Source organism: Pongo pygmaeus, chromosome 1 (genome assembly GCF_028885625.2).
Source record: "Pongo pygmaeus isolate AG05252 chromosome 1, NHGRI_mPonPyg2-v2.0_pri, whole genome shotgun sequence".
Lineage (NCBI taxonomy): Eukaryota > Metazoa > Chordata > Mammalia > Primates > Hominidae > Pongo > Pongo pygmaeus.
Window position 1 is genome coordinate 88794691 of NC_072373.2, and position 13403 is coordinate 88808093.

General features: G+C 40.6%; 1 protein-coding gene across 4 annotated transcripts in view; it reads right to left on the minus strand.

The window, feature by feature from the left end:
• The window catches only part of SDHC (succinate dehydrogenase complex subunit C), a 51913-nt gene that overhangs the window by 6904 nt on the left and 31606 nt on the right, over positions 1 to 13403 (minus strand). The window lies entirely within an intron of this gene.

A 13403-nucleotide genomic window follows, 5' to 3' on the forward strand; every position in this document is an offset into this window, starting at 1 on the left:
ACTCCTGACCTCAAGTGATCTGCCCACCTTCACCTCCCAAAGTGCTGAGATTACAGGTGTGAGCCACTGCACCTGGCCTTGAAAAGGAGAAGATTTAAACTCATGTTCAAGTTTATAATGGGAGATAGACTACTTGGGATCTCATCATAAACTAAATGTGCTATATGTTTTAGTATGTTATTCCTCCTTTCAACATCCCTCTCTATAAAAACTTCACTTGCCAGTTTAGAAGTCAAGCCTTGCTATATCATCTAGTTTATCATCTAACTAAGAAAACGTAAAAACAGTGTACTCAGTCCAGAGAAGAGTGAGAAAAAAAATTAGGTTCTCTTTTTTTTTTTTTTTTTTTTTGAGACAGAGTCTCGCTCTGTTGCCCAGGCTAGAGTGCAGTAGTGTGATCTCAGCTCACTGCAACCTCTGCCTCCTGGGTTCAAGCGATTCTTGTGCCTCAGCTTCCCAAGTAGCTGGCCTTATAGATGCATGCCACCATGCCTCACTAATTTTTGCATTTTTAGTAGAGACAGGGTTTTGCCATGTTGGCCAGGCTGGTCTCAAACTCCTGGCCTCAAGTGATTCGCCTACCTCAGCCTCCCAAAGTGCTGGGATTACCAGCATGAGCCACTGCGTCTGGCCCATTTTTTATCTTTATTTTCTAGTGTTGCTACCTCTGAAGAGAGAAAAAATTTTAAATCATTCAAATCTCTATAACACAAAAATTTAAATTAAAATGAATTAGAGACCTAAATGCTAGAGCTAAAACTATAAAACTCTTAGTAGAAAGCATAGAAATAAATCTTCATGATCTTGGATTAGACAGTTGGTTTCACAGATGACACCAAAATCATAAATGACAAAAGAAAAAACAGATGAATTGGATTTCATCAAAATTACTAACTTTTGTGCTACAAATAATACCATCAAGAAAGTAAAAAGACAACTCAAAGGAATGGAAGAAAATATTTGTAAATCATGGAGGACTTTTATCCAGAATATATAAAATACTCTTACAACTCAATTAATAAAATGACAAATGGATCTGAATAGATATCTTTCCAAGGAAGATAAATAAATGGCCAATCAGTGCATGAACAGGTGCTTAACATCATTAGCCATTAGACAAATGCAAATCAAAACCATAATGATATCATGTAAATGCTATGTGTATATATTTGGAAGATTATTTCCCTATGTGAAAGAAAAAGTATGAATATTTTAATGTCTGACAGGGCTGCATTATTTGTTGGGGCTCAGTGGCTATCGATCACCAATGACTGAGAAATCAAGTATAACAAATATGAAACTCAAATTAGAAATAAGATGTTATCTTGGCTGGCACGGTGGCTCATGCCTGTAATCCCAACACTTTGGGAGGCCAAGGTGGGCAGATTATTTGAGGTGAGGAGTTCGAGACCAGCCCGTGCAACATGGTGAAACCCCATCTCTACTAAAAATACAAAAATTAGCCAGTTGTGGTGGCGCACACCTGTAGTCCCAGCTACTCGGGAGGCTGAGGCAGGAGAAACTCTTGAACCTGGGGGGTGGAGGCTGCAGTGAGCTGAGATCCCACCACTGCACTCCAGCCTGGGCAACAGAGTGAAGCGTGAGGCTCCATCTCAAATAACAAAACACACACACACACACACACACACACACACACACACACACACACACACACACAGAAATAAGATGTCATCTGTAAAATGGGAATTTAAAAAATAATAATAATAAAAAAATAAGAGGCCAGTTGTTTCCCATAATCACCAAAAAATATTTTGGGGAAGCAAAAAAGAGTACCCACACCACAACTCTCAGAGACCCTGATTTGATAGTTTGGGATCATTGCTAGAACTGTGGTTTCCAAACTACACCAAGCTGCCCTGGGGTACCACAGCAAACTCACAGGTCCTACAGGATATTTTACATATTCAAATGAAACACAGTGATACTTAACATCTGTTGGTCATCATGTGAATCACTACTAGCTCAAGGTAGTTCAGTTTCAACATTAGATGTCAGATTTCTTTCAATGATCACATCTTTGCAAGCTGGGTTTTCAGCAAAAATGAAGTACTATGTGAAAATCACTGTGGAACAAGAAATGAGGGTGGCAGTGTCCAATCTGATTTCTAAGGTTGGAGGAGTTGTATAATATCCAACAGCATACACATCCTATTAGTAAGTAATTATGATTGGCTAGGTATGGTAGCTCATGCCTGTAATCCCAGCAATTTAGGAGGCCGAGGTGGGAGGATTGCTCGGGCCCAGGAATTCGAGACCAGCCTGGGCAACATAATGAGACCCTGTCTCTACTAAAAATAAGACAAAAAATAAAAATAAAAATAAAAAATATTAGCCAGGCACAATGGTGTGCACCTGTAGTCCCTGCTACTTGGGAGGCTGAGGGGAGAGGATCACTTGAGCCTGGCAGGTTAAGGCTGCAGTGAGCTATGATTGTGCTACTGCACTCCAGCCCAGGTAAGAGAGTGAGATCTTGTTTCAAAAACAAACAAACAAAAAAGTATGGTTATTTAAGAATGAAATAAAAATATTTTTTTCTTTCCATTTATGTGGATGATTTTGTTTTTGCTTTTGTTTTTCATAGAGACGGGGTCTTGCTATGTTGCTCAGGCTGGTCTCTAACTCCTGGGCTCAAGCGATCCTTCTGCCTTGGCCTCCCAAAGCACTAGGATTATAGTTGTCAGCCACTGTGCCCGGCCTATATGGATGATTTTTTAAAAAAAAGTCTACTCAATGGCTAAGAAATAAATAAGCTATTTGGATCTAACAAACTAATAAAACAAAAGTGTTAGGTATTTACCTTGACTTAAGAGCACCATGAAAATAATTACTGAAGACACTGAGGTAACCTGAACTCAAACAGTCTGATGAACATTTGGGAGGAAGATACGACTCAAGAGGGTTCAGAGTCTTTGACACTCTGGATAGATGATAAGCTATTATAGAAGACTGTAGGAACCCCTCTTTTGGTAGTTTTGATAGGAAATTCAAAACTATCTTTTGAATTTCAGTGCCAACACAAAGCTCTGAAACTTCAATAGCCAAACATATGCCTTAGATATCTGGGCAAACTCATCCCTGATCTATGCATCAAATAGGACAGCAGGCTCACAGCTGAGTCCCAGGGATGGCCACCCACACCAATATTACCCAACAGAAAACCAGACCCTGATATGGTGTTATCCTAGGATAACACCACCTACTTTCAAATGACCTACGAGAGTCAAAACTCACGGAAATACTAGGATGTGAATAACAGTGTCTTCAGCTTTTGTTTTCCTATGAATAATACAGAATTATGTCAATTAGTTTAATCAATTCAAAAAGAGAAGACTGCCTCTAAATAAGTCAAATGTTCTCAAAATCATTCTACTACTACACACCCCCACACCAATTTTTTATTTTTTCTTTTTTTTTTCTTTGAGACGGAGTCTCGCTCTGTCGCCCAGATTGGAGTGCAGTGGCACGATCTCAGCCCACTGCAAACTCCGCCTCCCAGGTTCAAGCAATTCTCCTGTCTCCGCCTCCCGAGTAGCTGGGACTACGGGTGTGTGCCACCACACCCGGCTAATTTTTTTGTATTTTTAGTAGAGACGAGGTTTCACTACGTTAGCCAGGCTAGTCTCAAACTCCTGACCTCAGGTGATCCACTCGCCTTGGCCTCCCACCCGCCTCGGCCACTTCAGTTTCTTAAGCTCTTAAATGAAGATACTCCTGTTTCTCAGATTATTATGAGGGTTAAATAATTATGTAAATGTTTAGTAAATAATGGCTATAGCAATAGTTGTATTTGAATTAGGTGGTATTTTTCTGATGGGTTGAGTCCTTAAACAAAAAACATAAAATGATACAGTCTCTGGATATACACAGAATAGTGGTTATTTCTGACTGATGGGATTACGGGCAACTTTTCTAAGTATATATTTCTATAATATTTTCATTCTTGGTAATATGTTCTTGTAATCAGGAAAAAAATTTTTTATACAAATCTCTGGGAGGTCAAGGAGATCTGGGATTATTACCAGATTCCAACCCAGATATAATCAGGAGAGAGATCATTTTGGCTGGCTGTCTCACTAATTTTCAAAAAAGGCTCTACCTCTTCAAACAGGAATATTAATCAGTTAATTCAATTGAAAGCTACTTTAGCCAAAGCTTTCATCATTACAAGTGAAAAACATATGAGAATTAAATATGAGATTTTCTGAATTCTCCTCTGATGTTCAGTATATTGGGAATCAGGAAACTGACCCCACTCCTAGAATCTGAGTGCCTCAGAGAGTCCTCTAACAGCTAAACAATTTCAATTGGGAAAATAAAGCCACTGAAGTTGTCCTATCTAATCACTGAGAAAAATTAAATAGTGCTTTTTCTTGACTGCCAAGACCAGTTCCTGCTGGCTCCACCCCAGTTAAGTCCTATATATGTAACTATGCAGACTGCCAGCAAGTCCTATTGTCACTTCCAGAAGTCATCATAAGCTCTTTCAGACACTTCTTCCTAGCAAGCCCCTGCAGATGTCACAGCAAATGAAAAGAAAACATCTAAAAGAGGCTTCATGAAGCTGTCCAACTGATGATTAAAACTCAGGGTGACAGCACATAACTGTTCTTTTATTTACAGTGTTGTCACACTAATCTCATCATGATGTATTCTGCCCATCTGCTTCCCCACAACCTCTCTTGAGGTCAAGAGTACTCATGTACTGAGGTAAAGTAAAGCATTTCTGAGAAGCATTTTCTCTTCTGGTAAGAGTTTTGCCAGGTCATCCCAACTTGGTAATGCAAGGACTAAGATGTAGCAGTCAGCAGTTGTGAAATAGGAAGGGCTGAGAAGGACTTTTTTAACTACAAATATCACACATTTTCTGGGAGGTATAAGATTAACTATTCTGATTATTAATGTAAATAATAATCACCACCAAGCCTGTATTAGGAATTTCATATACAGTATTTAATTTTTATAATCCTTAACAGGCATTATTTTAAGTAGAAAAAGAAATGATGATGTAGCAGAGTGAAAAGTAACTACAAGATCTCTCAAGAGATCTCAAAGATGACAAGAACTCTTGGTGCATTTTCTACAGCCCAAGGCCTACCTTCAGGCTTGTCAAAATTACAAGAGACTAAAGTATAGAAGATAGACAGCAAAACCTCTTCTAATAACCAAAATCCAAGACCCAGAAAGCCAAATTAAAAATTAGCAGATTAGAGCAAATGGAGGAAATGATTTTGACAGAAATGTCATTTAGACCAAGTTAAGGCGAGGCTGAATAAACCGGAATCACACGTGCACCACACACACTTCTCCACTGACTGGATAATCTGTGCCTTCCAGGTTCAATGCCTCTCTCCTTTGGACTCTAGAGAATAAACACTGAATATCTGGTTCCTTGGCCTTCTCTTTTTTCCTTTTTTGTTTCTGATTACCCATTTCCCTCTTACTGTCACCACCACTCATCTCATTCTTTGCCCCTCCCAAGAGGCAGGTCAAACTCAAATGCCTAAGGAGCCAAACGGATGTGTGAATCAAGCAGAGTATAAGGCAATTAAGGCCATATAGACTAGTGCTGCTCATAGAAAACTGCTGGAAAGGGGAAGTATGTATGTTCCACCTAAATGCAAATTCCATTTCTTTTCATCACAGCACAAAGAAACAAAGTATATCTGTTGACCAAACATGGCCCACAGGCTGCCAGTTTGTATCCTGAGAAAGAATATAACACTACCAACTGAATTATTGCCTTACTTAATTTCAATCACATTCTGGTCTTATGTCTCTAACACATTTGGGCTATCTTTGATTTTTTTAAAAAAATACCTTTATTGAGTATAATTGAAACATGAAAAAATTGTACATATTTAATGCATATGTTTTTATGAGTCTGGAACTTTTGTTAATGTTTTAAGCTACACTACATTACTCAGTGACATGCATAAACTTTTCTTTTTCTCAAATGGAGAGCAAATCATATCCACTGTGAAAGAATTTATACTAGTTTTAAGCTCTCTAAATTATAACTGTTGCCCCCATACACAGCAAAAAGGTATTATCCAGGCTGAGCATGGTGGCTCATGCCTGTAATCCCAGCACTTTGGGAGGCCAAAGTAGGTGGATCGCTTGAGTTTAGGAGTTGAGACCAGCCTGGGCAACACTGTGAAACCTCATCTCTATTTTTAAAAAACTGTTTAAAAACTAGGCCAGGTACATGGCTCACCCCTGTAAACCTAGCACTTTGGGAGGCTGAGGCAGGTGGAGCACCTGCAGTCAGGAGTTCGAGACTAGCCTGGCCAACATTGTGAAACCCTGTCTCTACTAAAAATACAAAATTAACCAAGCATGGTGACGTGTGCCTGTAATCCTAGCTACTGGGGAAGCTGAGGCAGGAGAATCACTTGAACCCAGGAGGCGGAGGTTGCAGTGAGCCGAGATTATGTCACTGCACTCCAGCCTGGGAGACAAGAGTGAAACTCGGTCTCAAAAAAAATTTTTTTAACTAAAGAGAAAAAAAAGGTATTATCCAAATTTGTGGACAAAAATACTGAGGCTTGGTGGCAGGTGTGGTGACAAATAACTTTTTCAAGGTAAGGTCTCACAGTTAGTGACAGAATTGAACTCAGATCTGTCTCATTCCAAAATCTGCACTTTTTTCACTTTTTCTACACTCAGTCTGGAATAATCAGGATTTCTAAAGTATAACAGATGATATTTAAGAATCAATAACTAATATCCCATCTCATGACAGAAGAAAAACACAGTCATTTTCAAAGCCCATCAGTTACTTTATGAATCTGTAAATCTTTTGGCTTTTCTAGAGAATAGGCTACCTGCCTGAGCAGCACGTTTGCCTACAAACTCAGGCAATCTCTCACGAAAGTTCTGATTCTTCCATCTGACTCTGTTTTTATTTTATTTTTGATTTTTATTTATTTTTATTTTTGAGATGAAGTCTCGCTCTGTCACCCAGGCTAGAGTGCAGTGGCATGATCTCGGCTCACTGCAACCTCTGCCTCCTAGGTTCAAGCGATTCTCATGCTTCAGTCTCCCAAGTAGCCCACATTACAGCAATGTGCCACCTACACTCAGCTAATTTTTTGTATTTTTAGTAGAGATGGGATTTTGCCATGTTAGCCAGGCTGTTCTCAAACTCCTGGTCTTAAGCGATCCACCTGCCTTGGTCTCCCAAAGTGCGGGGTTTACAAGTGTGAGCCACAGCACCTGGCCTGACTCTGTTTTTAAAGACTACCCAAAACATGCAGGACCATTCTTATATCCATTCAAACTAATTGTACAATTCATATACAGATACATGAATATCTGTATATATTGGTTCAAAGCTTAAAATATCTGTTGTTTAGTATCTTTATTCTCTCTTCTCAATCTCATGCTTTATGTTGTATGTTTTATCTTGTTATTTATGATTTCCTAGACTCATTCATTATTGCAACTTCAGCTATCTGCCATTCTCAAGGCATGTACCTAATTTCAACTAGACTTTTATAGGAAAAAGTCAAGTAGACTTTTTCCGTCACTATGAAAAATCCTGAGTATTTATTTATTTTTATTTATTTATTTATTTACTTTTGAGACAAGAGTCTCGCTCTGTCACCCAGGCTGGAGTGCACTGGTGCGATCCTAGCTCACTGCAACCTCTGCCTTCCAGGTTCAATCAATTCTCCTGGCTCAGCCTCCCAAGTAACTGGGATTATAGCCATGCGCCACCACAACTGGCTAATTTTTTTTTTTTTTTTGTATTTTTAGTAGAGATGGGGTTTCACTACGTTGGCCAGGCTGGTCTCAAACTCCTGATCTCAGGTGATACACCCGCCTCGGCCTCCCAAAGTGCTGGGATTACAGCCATGAGCTACCGCACCCAGCCCAGAGTATTTTAATCTTTATGGAACCTAAGCAATGTAAGAGTGCTATTAGTCTCCTCTTTCAACCTTTTAAAACATTGCAGGCCAGGCGCAGTAGCTCATGCCTGTAATCCCAGTACTTTGGGAGGCAGAGGCAGGCAGATCACTTGAGCTCAGGAGTTCAAGACCAGCCTGGCCAACATGATGAAACCCCGTCTCTACTAAAAATACAAAAATTAGCCAGGCATGGTGGCAGATGCCTGTAGTCCCAGCTACTTGGGAGGCTGAAGCAGGAGAATTGCTTGAACCCAGGAGGAGACAGAAGTGCAGTGGGCCACAATGGCACCATTGCACTCCAGCCTGGGCGACAGGGCAAGACTCCATCTCAAAAAAACAAACAAACAAAAATTGTCAAGTTCCTTTTTAATAAATTCTATTTTAAAGTCAAACTAGTGTCAACATGCTTTTTAAAATTTATATATTAGCCATAAAATCTCCATAGTTAAAATAAATAACTTATTTTGTATTTATCCAGGAGGCCAGCTTGTCCTGTTACTGGAACAAAAGAGAACATGAACTTTTAATGGCTTTTCATGGTCTACAGCATGGCAGTCAAAGTCCTTCACCATTTGGCCCACTTTCTAGCCTTATCTTCTGTCACTTCTCCCATAAACATCATTCTTTTTTTATTTTTTGAGACAGAGTGTCACTCTGTTGCCAGGCTGGAGTGCAGTGGCGTGATCTTGGCTAACTGCAACCTCTGCCTCCTAGGTTCAAGCAATTCTCCTGCCTCAGCCTCCCGAGTATCTGGGACTACAGGCACACGCCACCATGCCCAGCTAATCTTTATATTTTTAGCAGAGATGGGGTTTTACCATGTTGGCCAGGTTGGTCTCCATCTCTTGACCTTGTGATCCACCTGCCTCGGCCTCCCAAAGTGCTGGGATTACAGGTGTGAGCCACCGCGCCTGGCCCCATAAACACCATTCTTAAGAAACAGACCTCAGCCGGGTGTGGTGGCTCATGCCTGTAATCCCAGCACTTCAGGAGGCCGAGATAGGTGGATCACGAGGTCAGGAGTTCAAGACCAGCCTGGCCAAGATGTTGAAACCCCATCTCTACTAAAAATACAAAAAAAATTAGCTTGGCATGGTGGCAGGTGCCTGTAATTCCAGCTACTCGGAAGGCTGAGGAAGAGAATTTCTCGAATCTGGGAGGCGGAGGTTGCAGTGAGCTGAAATCATGCCACTGCACTCCAGCCTGGGTGACAGAGCGAGACTCCATCTCAAAAAAAAAGGAAAAAAAGAAACAGACCTCGTCATAATTATCCAATGATCCAGGAGATTTCCAATCCCTATGCCTTTCCATAAAAGAATTTCTCTGTTGGAATGCCCTCTTCTACCTCCTCTTCACAAACTCTCCTGTTCACGCTTCTTTCAAGCCTTCTAACTCCCTCAGAGTGCTGTCAACTCTGTGTCCTGAATTCTGCATCCATGGATTCTGCATCTGTGGATATACAACTAACTGTGGATTGAAAATATTGGGTGGGGGAAATCAATGGTTTTATCTATACTGAAAAAGTACAGACTTTTTTTTTCTTGTCATTATTCCATAAACAATATAACTATTTACATAGCGTTTACATTGTATTAGGTATTATAAGTAATCTAGAGATGATTTTAAGCATATGATGTACATAAGATATATCCAAATACCACATCCTCTTATATAAGGGACTTGAGTATCTGTAGATTTTGGTATCTGAGGAGGAATCCTGGAACCAATCTCCAACAGATAATAAGGGACAACTGTATTTGTTGGTTTCTCCTCTGGGGTCTCATATCTCTTATTAAAAAGCTATCATGGCCGAGCACGGTGGCTCATACCTGTAATCCCAGCACTTTGGGAGGCCAAGGCAGGCAGAACACCTGAGGTCGGGAGTTTGAGACCAGCCTGACTAACATGGAGAAATCCTGCCTCTACTAAAAATACAAAATTAGCCAGGCGTGGTGGTGCATGCCTGTAATCCCACCTACTCAGGAGGCTGAGGCAGGAGAATCACTTGAACCTGGGAGGCAGAGTTGTGGTGAGCTGAGATCGCGCTATTGCACTCCAGTCTGGGCAACAAAAGCGAAACGGTCTCAAAAAAAAAAAAAAGCTATCACAGTGCATTATAAATATTTGTCTTACTCCTTAGATTCCTCTATCCTTGAGAGCAGAGACTATATATTATCCCTATCTAATTTCTAATGTGTAACAGGAGGTTAATTAGAAGGTAGGAAAAATGAACACTTCTAAGTGACCACTATAAGCAAAGTGATTTACATGGGTATGTTCATTTAGTAAATAAAGATTTTCTAAGCACCTATTGAGTGCTAGAGGGTATGAATGGTAAATAACATAGATGGAGTATCCACTCTTTGAAGACTTTACAGTCTAATAAAAGATACAGATTTGGCTGGGCGCAGTGGCTCACGCCTGTAATCCCAGCACTTTGGGAGGCCGAGGCGGGCAGATTACTTGAGGTCGGGAGTTCGAGACCAGCCTGGCCAAATAGTGAGACCCTGTCTCTACTAAAAATACAAACATTAGCCGTGCATGGTAGTGGGTGCCTGTAATCCCAGCTACCCGGGAGGCTGAGGCAGAAGAATTGCTTGAACCTTGGAGGCAGAGGCTGCAGTGAGCTGAGATCGCGCCACTGCACTCCAGCCTGGGCAACAGAGCGAGACTCTGTCTCAAAAAAAAAAACACAAAAAACAAAAACAAAAAACCCCCAGATTTATAAAAAGTTAGCAAATAAAATAATTACAACTGCCAGGCGCGGTGGCTCATGCCTGTAATCCCAACACTTTGGGAGGCCGAGGCAGGCGGATCACAAGGTCAGGAGATCGAGACCATCCTGGCTAACACGGTGAAACCCCGTCTCTACTAAAAATACAAAAATTAGCCAGGCGTGGTGGCAGGCGCCTGTAGTCCCAGCTTCTGAGGAGGTTGAGGCAGGAGAATGGTGTGAACCCGGGAGGCGGAGGTTGCAGTGAGCCAAGATCGTGCCACTGCATTATAGCCTGGGCAGAAAAGCGAGACTCTGTCTCAAAAATAAAATCAAATAAAATAATTACAACTTGTGTAATAAAAGCTTTGAAAGAAACAACACAGCACAATAAGAACTATGAAGGAATAGAGTACTGTAAAACAGAAATAAGAAAGCTTGTACTTTAAATATGGTGGTAAGCAAAGTGCTCTTTGAGTTAACATTTTGCTAAGATGTAAAGGATAAGAAAGAACTAACCAAGCACAGTGCAGCAAGAGGTCAGGGTGGGCATTTCAGACTAAAGAAACAAAACATCCAATGCCTCTCAGGTAGGAAATAATTTTGCCTGTTCCAATGAATTCAAACACCAGTGTGGCTGGAGCACAGTAAGCAAAGGGAGAAATGGCAGGAATGAGTCAGGGAAGAGCCAGAGCTGGCAGGGCAAAGGCCATGGCGGATATTTGAATTTTAATCTAAGTGCTAAAGTGAACAGTCATTAGGAGAGTCTAAAGAAGGGAGTGACATGATTCCATTTATTTTCAAAAGATTTTTCTTGCTGTTGTGTGAAAAATGGATGGGACTAGGGCCACAAGAATGCAAAGATCACAGTTGCTGGAACTGACTTCATTTCGGAACAAATGATCCAATTTCTCTTGCCATTCGGTCCAGGGCACATTACCTTCTAAGAGACAGTTGCTATTAAATGTATCATGTTTCTCATCCTTGTTTCCATAAAGCAACACCCAGAGCATAAAGTTTCTTGAAATCCCATGAATTCTGAGATAGGCATTATTAATATACCCATTTTATAAGGAATAAGCTGAGGTTTAGAGAATTGGGTAATTTGCTTAAGTCATCCACCTGGCAAAAACCTATTCCTTTATGATTTTGATGGAGGGACCTTCAACATTTGAAGAAAATGCTGTAGTTATACTTAACTTCTACTCTATAGAAAACAGCTACTATATTCTATCACGGAATTAGGAGAGAAAGTTTGGGAAAAACAGGACATATGCTGATGAATGCAAGGCCACCATTCAAAGGGGTAAAGACAGAAAAAAAAGCAACTTTTTTCTTTTTCTTTTTTTTGAGATAGGGTCTTGCTGTCATCAGGCTGGAGTGCAGTGGCACAGTGATAGCTCACTGCAGCCTTGAATTCCTGGGCAATCCTCCCTACATCAGCCTCCCTAGTAGCTGAGACTATAAATGCATGCCACCATTCCAGGCTAATTTTTTATTTTATTTTATTTTTTGAGACGGAGTCTCGCTCTGTCGCCCAGGCTGGAGTGCAGTGGCACAATCTCAGCTCACTGCAAGCTCCGCCTCCTGGGTTCACACCATTCTCCTGCCTCAGCCCCCCGAGTAGCTGGGACTACAGGTGCCTGCTGCCATGCCCGGCTAATTTTTTTTGTATTTTTTTAGTAGAGACGGGGTTTCACCATGTTAGCCAGGATGGTCACAATCTCCTGACCTCGTGATCCGCCCACCTCGGCCTCCCAAAGTGCTGGATCCTGATATGTTGCCCAGGATGGTCTCAAATTCCTGGGCTCAAGAAATCCTCCTGCCTCGGCCTCCCAAAGTGCTGGGATTACAGGTGTGAATCACTGCACCCTGCCCAAATAATTTTTCAGTTGTGAAAAATATTCAATTTTAGCCATGAATACAAATGAATTTTTTTTTTATCATTATAGTCTATAAAAAAGTCAGTATCTTTTATTCATTTAGTGGTGACAAATATACTGAGATAATAAGGGAAACTACAGCCTAATAAATAAACTGCTCTTGTTCTTTCAGTGATTTTTAGGATTAAATCTGTTCATCAATATCACCAAACTGAGTAGAAAGCATTCATCTAGAAATTCCAAATCAATCTAAAAATTTCTTATTCTAAGTAAGCAGAAATAAAAGTGATTATCAATCTACAGTTAGAATAGCCTAATCTTGAGATTTACCCTATCATCCCCACCAGTTCAGTGCAAGCAGGTTAAAAACCAGGAACTACATATGGATTCCTAACAACACAAATCATCCTTATACCTTGATTCCATCATCCCTTTACCAACCAAAGGAATGAAAAAGAACAGAAATGATGGCATCAGATCTTAGATAGGAGTCTCTATCCTTATCGACAAAACTACATATATGTCTATAAATGGACATATATAAATATATACACACACACATATGAGATTGCAAATAGCAGAGGCTTAGATTCAGATAATTTCTGCCAATGTCTCATCAGCAGCTCCTTAAATACAGGATCCCTACACTAGAGCCACTGGCCCTACTAATGACCACGTCAGTTAAAAACAGTCTACAGAAGCCTAGGAGAGATCCTTCAGGGTCTCAGAAGACAGAAACAGGAGCACTTTTCCAATACCACCACCGCTTCAACAAAGCAAAAGTCAATAGAAACTCCCTTTCCTACCTCAACAGCTCTATTTGGCATCAAATTTCTGGAGCAAGAGCACACTTACAGGCTAGGACCTGAAGGTTGC